The 11,281-nt window shown below is 39.1% G+C and overlaps 1 protein-coding gene across 5 annotated transcripts in view; it reads right to left on the bottom strand.

Moving 5' to 3' along the window:
* MKLN1 (muskelin 1) overlaps window positions 1-11,281 on the bottom strand; it is a 389,751-nt gene that overhangs the window by 320,713 nt on the left and 57,757 nt on the right. The window lies entirely within an intron of this gene.

Below are 11,281 nucleotides of genomic sequence, written 5' to 3'. Positions count from 1 at the left end.
CTTGATATTGAGGGAGAGCATGAGGGGCAAATATTATAACACAAATGTTTCAAGATGGAGAGTTTCTTGTACATACTAAGTCATTTATTTATTATATATATAAATAAACATTTTTGTAGAGTACAAATAGCTTTCTGTATGGAATTATTCTAAGATTTATCAAAATGTATACCAGTTTGTAACCAAATCATTCCCATAAGGGATCTAAAATACTAATTTTAAGAAAGAAATAAATTAGAATGACATTGAGTAGAAGTTATACAGCTTTCTTTTTCTTTTTCTTTTTTTTTTTTTTTTTTGAGACCAAGTCTCACTCTGTTGCCCAGGCTGGAGTGCAGTGGTACGATCTTAGCTCACTGCAACTTCCACCTCTCAGGGTCAAGTGATTCTCCTCCTCAGTCTCCTGAGTAGCTGGGATTATAGGCACCCGCCACCACCCCCAGCTAATTTTTTGTATTTTTAGTAGAGATAGGGTTTCACCATGTTGGCCAGGCTGGTCTTGAACTCCTGACCTCAGGTGATCCACCTGCCTTGGTCTCCCAAAGTGCTGGGATTACAGGCGTGAGCCACTGTGCCCGGCCTTATACAGCTTTCATAAAACATTTGTTTCTTCTTTTATATTGTTCCTCATGGTAAAAACAGCAACATTTCTATATAAATGGTAACATTTACACCATTTGCTTCATTTTAGGATTTGTGATTGCTCTTGGGAACACGCGTCCTGCTGTAGCATGAAGGGGAAGGTATAATTTGGAGCCAGACGAAAGAAAAAAGGTTTCTTTCAGAAGCAATAGATTTATGTAAATGTAAGGATTACATACATCAGGATACATCAGAAAAGGATTAATAATTTCACCAGGTAGTCTAGAGCTACATTTCATATGCGAGTTCTTCACAGAGCTATGACAAACTTTGTAGAACTCAAGTCTTCCATGGAAAAAAGGTCATAAAAAGTCTTTTGGCTGGGCGTGATGGCTCATGCCTGTAATCCCAACACTTCAAGAGGCTGAGTCGGAAGGATTACTTGAGACCAGGAGTTCAAACTGCTGCGAGCTATGGTTGTGCCACTGTACTCCAGCCTGGATGACAGAGCAAGACCTTGTCTCTAAAACATAAAAAATAAATGTTAAAAATAATAGAACCAGCCAGGTGCGGTGGCTTACGCCTGTAATCCCAGCATTTTGGGAGGCCAAGGCGGGTGGATTACAAGGACAGGAGATCAAGACCATCCTGGCTACCATGGTGAAACCCCATCTCTACTAAAAATACAAAAAATTGGCTGGGTGTGGTGGCGGGCACCTGTAGTCCCAGCTACTCAGGAGGCTGAGGCAGGAGAATCACTTGAACCCAGGAGGCAGAGGTTGCAGTGAGCCGAGATGGCGCCACTGCACTCCAGCCTGGTGACAGAACAAGACTCCATCTCAAAACAACAACAAAATAATAATAATAATAATGTCTCTTTTAAAAACCAAATGCAATGGAGATAGCAAGCCACAAAGTGTATTACAGTATTAGTCATAATTATTTGCCTTATCACTCTTGATAGCTTATTTTGCATTCAGTAGAGTTAGAGAAATGTATGGATGAATACTGATCATAATTCTTCTCCGCGTGGACTTTAGAATTTCAGGATAACAGCTGGCCTTCTTGCTTCAATAGGTAGACCCTGAAAGGAATCTGGGAAGTGCCGGCCATAGCAGCTCCATCAAGACAGGGCTCATTTCCAGCCCTGCTTCACTGAGTAGCGAGATATTTGTTGCCATCTAAGTGTGATGTTGAAGGAAGTGAGGAAAATAATCTTCCTTAATTATTACATGGTGCCCATGACCTTATTTATTATTTCACTAGTAAAGAAATAAATTGTATTTCTTCTTCAACATATTCACAGTGAATCTCTGAGATACAGGAATATGCTTATTCAGTCAAGAAAGGTATTTATTTATATAAGAGAAGCAAGTGCTTCAGAAGAAAACTTTCTCGTTAACAGCAGAAGGAAATACTTTTTATAAATTATCAAGCCAGTAAGTCTAAGGAAAGGGGGGGGAAGGAAACAATAATGAAGTATAATACGTAGTAAAAATAAAATAGAAAGAATAAAAAATATCAAGTACCACTGAAAACGTGAACGAGTTGAATCTCTGTCAAAAGACAAACTTTTAGATTGGGCTAAAACAAAATTAAGCTATGTCTGAGGAATTCACGTCTAAGAAAGTGACTATGAAAGTTTGCAAATAAATGACTGGGCAGATATATGTCAGGCAACTCCAAAAGCAGGAGTGTTCAACCTGAGAATGCTGATTGCCAAAAATAACAACAAAAAAGGAAAAAAGCAAAACAAACAAAAGCAGGAGTGCCAATATGAACAAATTCAAGGCCAGAAGCATTAAACAGGAACAAGAGACTGGAACGATTGAACAGACTGTGGCGAAGATTGCTAGATGCTTATACAATGTCCATTCCTCTTCATCCTTGCTAACAAAACTTCAATTTAATTTGGAGCAGCAGTGTGTCCACATTTTTTTTAAGTTAATTTTTCCATCTCCTTTTATAGTAACGGGTAGACAATAAATTGTAGGTGGCTCATGCCTGTAATCCCAGCACTTTGGGAGGCCGAGGCGGGCAGATCACCTGAGGTCAGGAGTTTGAGACCAGCCTGGCCAACATGGTGAAACCCTGTCTCTACTAAAAATTTTAAAAAAAAATTAAAAAAAAAAATGGCTGGGCATGTGGCAGGTGCCTGTAATCCCAGCTACTCAGGAGGCTCAGGCAGGAGAATCGCTTGAACCCAGAAGGCAAAGGTTGCAATGAGCTGAGATAACGCCATTGCACTTCAGCCTGGGTGACAAGAGGGAAACTCCATCTCAAAAAACAAAAAAGAGTAAGTTGTAAGCAGAAGTTAGTGGATGGGGCCTACTGAAATCTAACTCACCTGGATTACTCATTTTTACTCTTTTTCCTCCTTCCTGTCTGGAGTATGTATGTGATGGCTAGAGCTGCAGGAGCCATCTTGCAACCATGACTTGAAATATGGGTGCCACACACTAAAGGTGACAGAGTAGGAAGACAGAAGTAGCTTGCATTCCAGATGACCACAGAGGTACTATTCCAGTCCTGGACTTCCTACCTCCAAACATCTTTTATATGAGACAAACACAGCTTCATGTACTTAAGCCACTACGATGTGGGTATCCTTTTTTATGCAGCCAGCCCAATTTCCTGTGATATGAATAGAAACATGACAAAGATACACGAGTTATCAGCTATTATGCACTAAAAAACAGTGCAAAATAAAAATCAAAAGACAAGGAGCATTTGATGAAATTATAACCATAGTGGTAGATTTTAATACATCCCTTTCAGAATTTGATAGAACATGAAGTCGAAAACAAGCAAGAATATAGACAACTATAATGATATCATCAAAGGCTTATTATATACACATATATAAGAGTGTATGTGATTAGTAAACAGCATAAAAACCACATATATATCTTGCAAAAAGGGAATATGCAATCTTTTTTTTTTGAGATGGAGTCTCGCTCTGTCACCCAGGCTGGAGTGCAGTGGCGCAATCTTGGCTCACTGTAACCTCTGCCTCCCAGGTTCAAGCGATTCTTCTGCCTCAGCCTGCTGAGTAGCTGGGACTACAGGCACGCACCACCATGTCTGGCTTTTTTTTTTTTTTTTTTTTTGTATTTTTAGATGGGGTTTTACTATTGGCCTGGCTGGTCTCAAACTCCTGACCTCGTGATCCGCCCTCCTTGGCCTCCCAACGTGCTGGGATGACAGGCATGAGCCACTGCGCCCGGCCCAATCTTTTTATATGTGTATGGAACATTTAAAAATCAATCACATATGTGACCATAAAAGATTGTGTAGGGTACACAAGAAAGACGTTGGAAACAGTCTGTTCTACAGCTTGCTGGCCAAGTGACCTTGTGCAAGTTATTTAACCTTTCTGGCCTTTGTTTCTTTGGAGAGTGGAGATCATAATAGCCAGAATTTTAATCTTTTATCATTATTACTGTCCCTCCCAGCCTAGCATTTTCCAGCCTGAGGTCCATTTACCTACATGAAGCTGCTAGTGCCACATGTCACTAGCTCTATGTAGAAGCCGTCGATGACTGTCACTGTTTCCCATTGGAGGGTCAACAGCAGGCTAGAAGGTTAGCTTTTCTCAAATGGGCCTCAACTGAACAGTGAACACAGGGCTGTCTACTACAGAATTCAAGAGCAGCAAAAGAATGTTAAATGGATGAATTGTTATTTGCAGGAAAAGAAACGGGCACCATGTTTCCAATTATTCTTCATTTCAGACAGCGACTCGCTGTTTCCATTGGCCGGCACAGTAGCTGAATGGGGAACACTATGGAGTAAACCTGCTGAAGAAGGATGAATGTGCGCCAGTGAATTTTTTTGACACAGTCCTAGCTTTATTTTTGCTTATTGTTGGCAAGTTAATGAGAAAGTCAATATAAAACAATTGACAAAAACTTGGTAAATAAGGCTTAAAAGACAAGAAATCTTTATAGCTCCCCAAAAGATAAACTTTTTGTACCAACAAGAGTCATTGCAACATAAGACAGAACTTCCAAATTTAGCTGTTGGTTAAAAAAAGGAAAACAATAGTATAAATCTTTTTAAAAACCCACAAAATAAAATATTTTTATTGTCAAAAAAGCAAAATATTAAAGCACATGAAATATTTAAAAATACATAAAGAAAAGATAGATTTCCATAAATAAGTACTTCAATACATAAAAATATGTGAATCTGTTAAGAATACCATTAATTGCATATTTTAGGAAATTATTAGTTTGCATAAATTAAAAATATATAGGATATGTTACAAATTACAAATATTCAATGTTTTGATAAAATAAACTTTAATAAAAAATATTAACTTCAAAGTTTATCCCGGAACTTAGAGGGAAGGCAGAAATGAACTGAATATAGTAAGTTCCTCAATTCATTTTAGGTCACAAACCAGGGATAAAATAATCAATGTCAGTGGGGAGTAAATGGGGTATTTGTTCCTTTGCTTTTGGAGATCTGTAATAGCATCATCAGAGTAATATTTGTATTTTTTTTTTTTTTGAGAGGGAGTCTCACTCTGTTGTCCAGGCTGGAGTGCAATGGCACGATCTTGGCTCACCGCAACCTCCGCCTCCCGGGTTCTAGTGATTCTACTGCCTCAGACTCCAGAGTAGCTGGGACCACAGGCATGTGCCACCACACCCAACTAAATTTTGTATTTTTAGTAGAGACGGGGTTTCACCATATTGGCCAGGCTGGTCTCAAACTCCTGACCTTGTGATCCACCTGCCTCTGCCTCCCAAAGTGCTAGGATTACAGGCATGAGCCACCGCACCTGACCTGTTTGTATTTTTATATGTTTAATCTCAAACATGTTGACATACCAAAAGAGAAATGGGAGTTATTTGGGTGTCCAAAATCTTTCCTAACTCTCTAGATGTTCCTATTTTTTCTTAGCATTATTTTAGGGCATTAATTCTTCAACAATACCTACTCCTTCCTCTTTTTTTTCTCTTTTTTTGAGACAGAGTCTTGCACTGTTGCCCAGGCTGGAGTGCAGTGGTGCGATCTCGGCTCACTGCAAGCTCTACCTCCTGGGTTCACACCATTCTCCTGCCTCAGCCTCCTGAGTAGCTGTGACTACAGGTGCCCGACACCATGCCCAGCTAATTTTTTGTACTTTTAGTAGAGATGGGGTTTCACAGTGTTAGCCAGGATGGTTACAAACTCCTGACCTCGTGATCGGCCTCCCAAAGTGCTGGGATTACAGGCATGAGCCACTGCGCCTGGCCTACTCCTTCCTCTCTTTTAAAAAATGTTGTGTGATTACAAAATTGGCTCTCATCTTTCTGCTTAGAATCACCTAACTTCTGTACTCATAAATATTCTTTCCCTGTCTTTGCTTAAGCTATTGTCAATCACAGAAGCTCCATCTTTTCATATGTGGGAGAACATCAAAATCAGGAAGAAGTTTCTTCCACCTACTCTATCTGTCTGTCTGTCCATCTATCTGTATCTATCTATCCATCCATTCTATCTCTCTATCTATCTATCCATCCATTCTATCTATCTATCTATCTAGCTATCGTCTATCATCTATCTATCTATCTATCTATCTATCTATCTATCTATCTATCTATCCATCTATCCATCCATCCATCCACCCTATCCATCCATCTATCTATCTATCTATCTATCTATCTATCTATCTATCTATCCATCCATCCATCCATCCACCCACCCACCCACCCACCCATCCATCTGCCTATCTATGTATCCATCCACCCGCCCTATCTATCTATCTATCTATCTATCTATCTATCTATCTATCTACCAGTTATCAGGGAGGGAGACAACTGGGGAAGAGAGACAGAGAACAGACTTGTCCTGTCTGGATTGTACTGGAAACTTAGAGACTGTACTTGCTCTTCTTCTGTAACTCTACTCAAGAGTGCAATATTGTCAGAACGAAATGAATTATTTTAATTCAACTTGGCAGGTAGCAGTAAATATTTACCGGTTTGAATTATCAATTCTCATCAAGATTGGTACTGAGAACTATATGAAAACAATTAGAAGATTTTTCTTAAAGGATCATTTTTTATTCCAAAATTTGTGATTGTAAAATGTGTATGCGTCTGTTTAATCACGTCAGGCACAGGATCATCTTGTATTCCTGCCTTCTCCCAACACGTGGAGGTCAGATGCCTCGTGCTGCCCTCACCTCATGTCGGGAAGAGATACCACAAAGTAATTTTGTAGGATAAAGAAGGATTAAGAAGAGAAAACGGGTTCTGAAGAAAATGCAACACACGAAATCAGGAATCTCCCTTTCCCTGGAACTTTCAAAGCCTTTTAAAATCTATCTTGTCCCCGTTATTTGTTTTCCCATCACCAGGCAAGAAAATTCAGTTTTTCCGATTAAGAGTGCCATCTGTGTCTCTGAAAAAGGACACATATTGTGGAATGAGAAGGAAATGGTGGAGTGAGGGATAAATGGGGATCAAAAGTCTTTAAGGTCTGGAGAAGCAAAGTAAAACCTGAAAACTCAATTCAATTGTCAGTTTCTTCCTCCAGTAGCACTTCTGGTTACAAGAAAATCTGTAGTAAATGAAGACTATGTTGTTTTGTTTTGTTTTATTTTGTTGTTTTGATTTGTTTTTTTAATTCAGCTCCTACAGGAGAAGACTGTTTTTGTTTTCATTTCTTAAGCTGCTCCTTGTGGAGCAGCACTGAGTCAGCTGAAAACTATGTTTCTGTGTGTGTTTTTTTGTTTATTTGTTTGAGATGGACTCTTGCTCTGTCACCCAGGCTGGAATGCAATGGCACAATCTTGGCTCACTGCAACCTCTACCTCCTGGGTTCAAGCAATTCTCCTGCCTCAGCCTCCCAAGTAGCTGGGATTGCAGGCGTGCACCACCACACCCGGCTAATTTTTGTATTTTTAGTAGAAATGGGGTTTCACTACGTTAGACAGGCTGGCCTCAAACTCCTGACCTCAGATGATCCGCCCACCTTGGCCTCCCAAAGTGCTGGGATTACAGGCGTGAGCCACCACGCCAGGCCAAGACTATGTTTTTATAAACTTAACTTGCATTATCATTCTAGGACTCTGATATGTCCCTCTTCCACTTGTTGGTCAATAAAAAAAATTCATCTCACTCATAATCCAATCATTTAACATGAGTCAGAATGCATGACTGAGTCAAGGTTCAACTAGCTGTAGTATTTTTCCTCTCATTAGATTTAATATTTCCTCCAAGATGGGCTTGTAGGTCAGGTATTTCCTCACTCCCAGATAGCTACAGATTTTTGTTGTGTCTGTTGTATGAATGTGTGTGTGTGTGTTTGTATATACAAAATATGATGTATATATAAGTATTTGAATAGTGTTACAAATGCAAATTTAAAGAAAATATTGATTTTTGTCAGTTCATTCAATGAAAACACATATTCACTAATGCAAATCTCATGTTACAGAATCCACCTGATTTTCATTTTTTTAAATCAAGTAATTTTTACTCAACTTTTACAAATTTGACTCAGTCATTTCTCATATGCTGGGGATCAAAATCTCCCTACTACATTTAAGTCATTCATCATAGCTGTCAAACATTACACAAAGACTTACAGTGGAATGAATACTATGGATCAAGTAGAAGTGGTTGCTCCCCAATTGCTTCTGACAGCATTTCTATTTTCAGTGTTTCCTGAAATGCCCAACAACAGGTTTGTATACGTCAGAACGTTTCTTGCTGCAGTTACTATAGGAGACAGTACAATGGCTTTTCATGGTGTACAAGAAAGGTAGATTTCAGTTTCTATTCTCTAACTTTGCTAGGTCTTCAGGTATGCTCATCAATAAATTCATGTGTGAATAGATTAACGAACTCCAGATCAACTCTTCGAAGGCTCTTCATTGCTTTGGTGGAAGGTGAAAGGCTCACACTAGGTCTTGCGTTCACAGCTCTTCTCCACCTGGCCCCAATCTAACTGCTACTATGTCCCTTCTGTGCTGGTCCCACTGGTCTCCTCATTGTTTCCCAAAATACACCCTGGACATTTCCACCTTCAGGCATGTACTCAAGCTGTTCTTCTCAACTAAAATACCCTCTTTCTTTTGTTCTACAAACCCAGGTTCTATCTGTTCTTTGTCAATGTTATATTTCTTAATTATACCAAATAATGCATAAGTATATCCTCATTAGAAAAATATTCAAACAGGCCAGGTGTGGTGGCTCATGCCTGTAATCCCAGCACTTTGGGAGGCCGAGTCAGGTAGATTACCTGAGGTCAGGAGTTCGAGATCAGCCTGGCCAACGTGGTAAAACCCTGTCTCCACTAAAAATACAAAAAATTAGCCAGCCATGGTGGTGGATGCCTGTAATCCCAGCTACTTGGGAGGCTGAGGCAGGAAATTACTTGAACCTGGGAGGGGGAGGTTGCAGTGAGCCAAGATTGCACCATTGCACTCCAGCCTTGGCTACAAAAGTGAAACTCAATCTAAATAAATAAATAAATAAATAGATAAATAATATTTAAACAATATAGAAGTATATGTACAGTAAAAACTGAAAGTCCCTATTAATTCTAGCCCTTCCCCTCTCCCACCTGCCAACTGTATTACCCTTCTTCCAATATGCTAGTTATCCTTCCGACCTTTTTTCACTGCATTTAATAAACCCATACAATTTTTTTTTTTGCTTCGTTTTTAGGTAAGTGGGGTTACAGTATACACTCTGTCCTGTGGCTAGCTTTCTCCTCTTCAAGACCTATATTAAATTTCCCCCCTCTCCCCAGAAACCTCCCTCACCATTTCAGCATCCAATGACCTCCTCCCCATAACCCTGCCTTGGATTTCAAACACTTGGTATCCATGGTACACTACTGGCTTCTGATTCATCTCTTTATGATGTCGGGTTGTCTAACTTTTTTATGTGTGTCTTATCATTGACATGTAAAATCTTTGAGGGGAGGAATATTATCTTGCTCTTTTGCAGCGTTTAGAACTGTATAATGCCCAAAACGGGTCTTCAGCCTGATTTTCTTAAGTGAACTTTAGGTTTCCCATGTCCTGATCTAAGATGGAAAAGCTCTGCTCAATTGCAGGGAAAAATGAAAATATACTATGATGAAGTACTTCAGCGTTTTTGTGGCCTTTCCTAAGAATTCTCTCAATCTGTTGTACATGGCGGGTTTGTGGATTTCTATTAATATAAATCAGCTGAGAAGTGCAGCAACTTTGTGAGGAGCCAGAGACCCCAGGCAAAAACTTTTCTTCTCTGACCTGTCAGACCAAGGACAGCTCCACGAGTGACAAACCCTCAGAGATTAAATCATCACAGAGTGAAAGGGAGGTTTACAGCACAGGCTGATGTGGGAAAAGCTTGTGAGGGAAGCACCAACTAGCCAAGGGGAACTCAGTCTCTCAGACGTTTCAGACTTCTAGAATTTCAGCTCTCACTGAACCAGCTTTCCAATGGAATTAGTCAATGGCATAACAGCCACAGCAATTCAAAAGGCCTTTCATTTTTCCTTTTAAATTAAAAGCTGTAAAGTCGAATCTGAAATTCCTTTAAAAAATGTTATTTTCTCAGCATCACAGAGAAGGCAAAACAGCCAATACAACACATCTGTGTTTTATGTTAAATGCTGTCTCTTGAACAAGTTACTTAATCTTTCTAGGCCTCAGTTTCTTTATCTAAAAATGACTATAACATTTGTGCCTACTTTATTGATTTCTGAGCATTAAAATGAGACAATTTAGTGCAGTATGCAGCAAAGGCTGGCTCACAGTAAATTCTCAAAATTGTTAGCTGTGATGAGGGCAATCATGTTATGATTCCTCACGTCTGTGTCAGCAGCTACAAGGGCTCTCTTTCTCTCTCTCTCTCTCTCTCTCTCTTTCATAAAGATAGGGTCTGCTGTGTTGCTCAACAGTGCAGTGGCATGATCATAGCTCACTATAGCCTCAAATTCCCGGGCTCAAGTGATCCTCCCACCTCAGTCTCCCAAGTATTAAGATTACAGGTGTGAACCACCATGTCTAGGTGAAAGGGTTTTCTACGTGGGACTTTAGCCAAAGAAGGCACACAAGAACACTGTTGAGCTGTTATAATGGTGAACACTATGAACAACATTTCTTGGGAAATTCTATTTAATTCCTCCATCCCCATTACAGTGAATTTGCTTAGAATCTTTATTCAACAGACTATTGCTTGAAAATAAATGGGTTATTAAATGGAAAAATCTCTTTTTGTGAAAAATTTTCTCTAAAATCCTATTAGTCATAACTAGATAATACATTCCTTTTGACATCTTATAAGTCTGCTATTAATAATCTCAATTCTTAAGTCTAAATAACCATTTGAAAGGATCTAACTCAATTAAGAGTTTTGCTTTATCAAAAAATGTTCTATTGTCTCAAAAAAACAGCTTCCAGATCCTTCAAATGAGGCCATTAATCAAAGCAGATAAAATTAATTTTAGTTACTAAATAAATACTTAGAATACTGCAGATAACCAAAGTAGTTAAAATTAACAGTAAGCTGTTAATTTTTTGGTCTCAAATAGTTATCGAGACACTGTGACATATGCAGAAAAAATCGGAAGCAATGAGCTGGTTAATTCAGACACTGATATTTGGGGCATCAATTGATTACAGGTTTCAGGTTGAATTATTCTGTTATTCAATTGTTTACTCCACTTAGGCAATGCCTATATAATAAGTTAACTTAGGCTATCT

The sequence above is a fragment of the Macaca mulatta genome, chromosome 3 (assembly GCF_049350105.2).
Source record: "Macaca mulatta isolate MMU2019108-1 chromosome 3, T2T-MMU8v2.0, whole genome shotgun sequence".
Lineage (NCBI taxonomy): Eukaryota > Metazoa > Chordata > Mammalia > Primates > Cercopithecidae > Macaca > Macaca mulatta.
The sequence above is the reverse complement of the archived record's forward strand: the minus strand, read 5'-3'. Positions and strand labels throughout refer to the sequence as shown.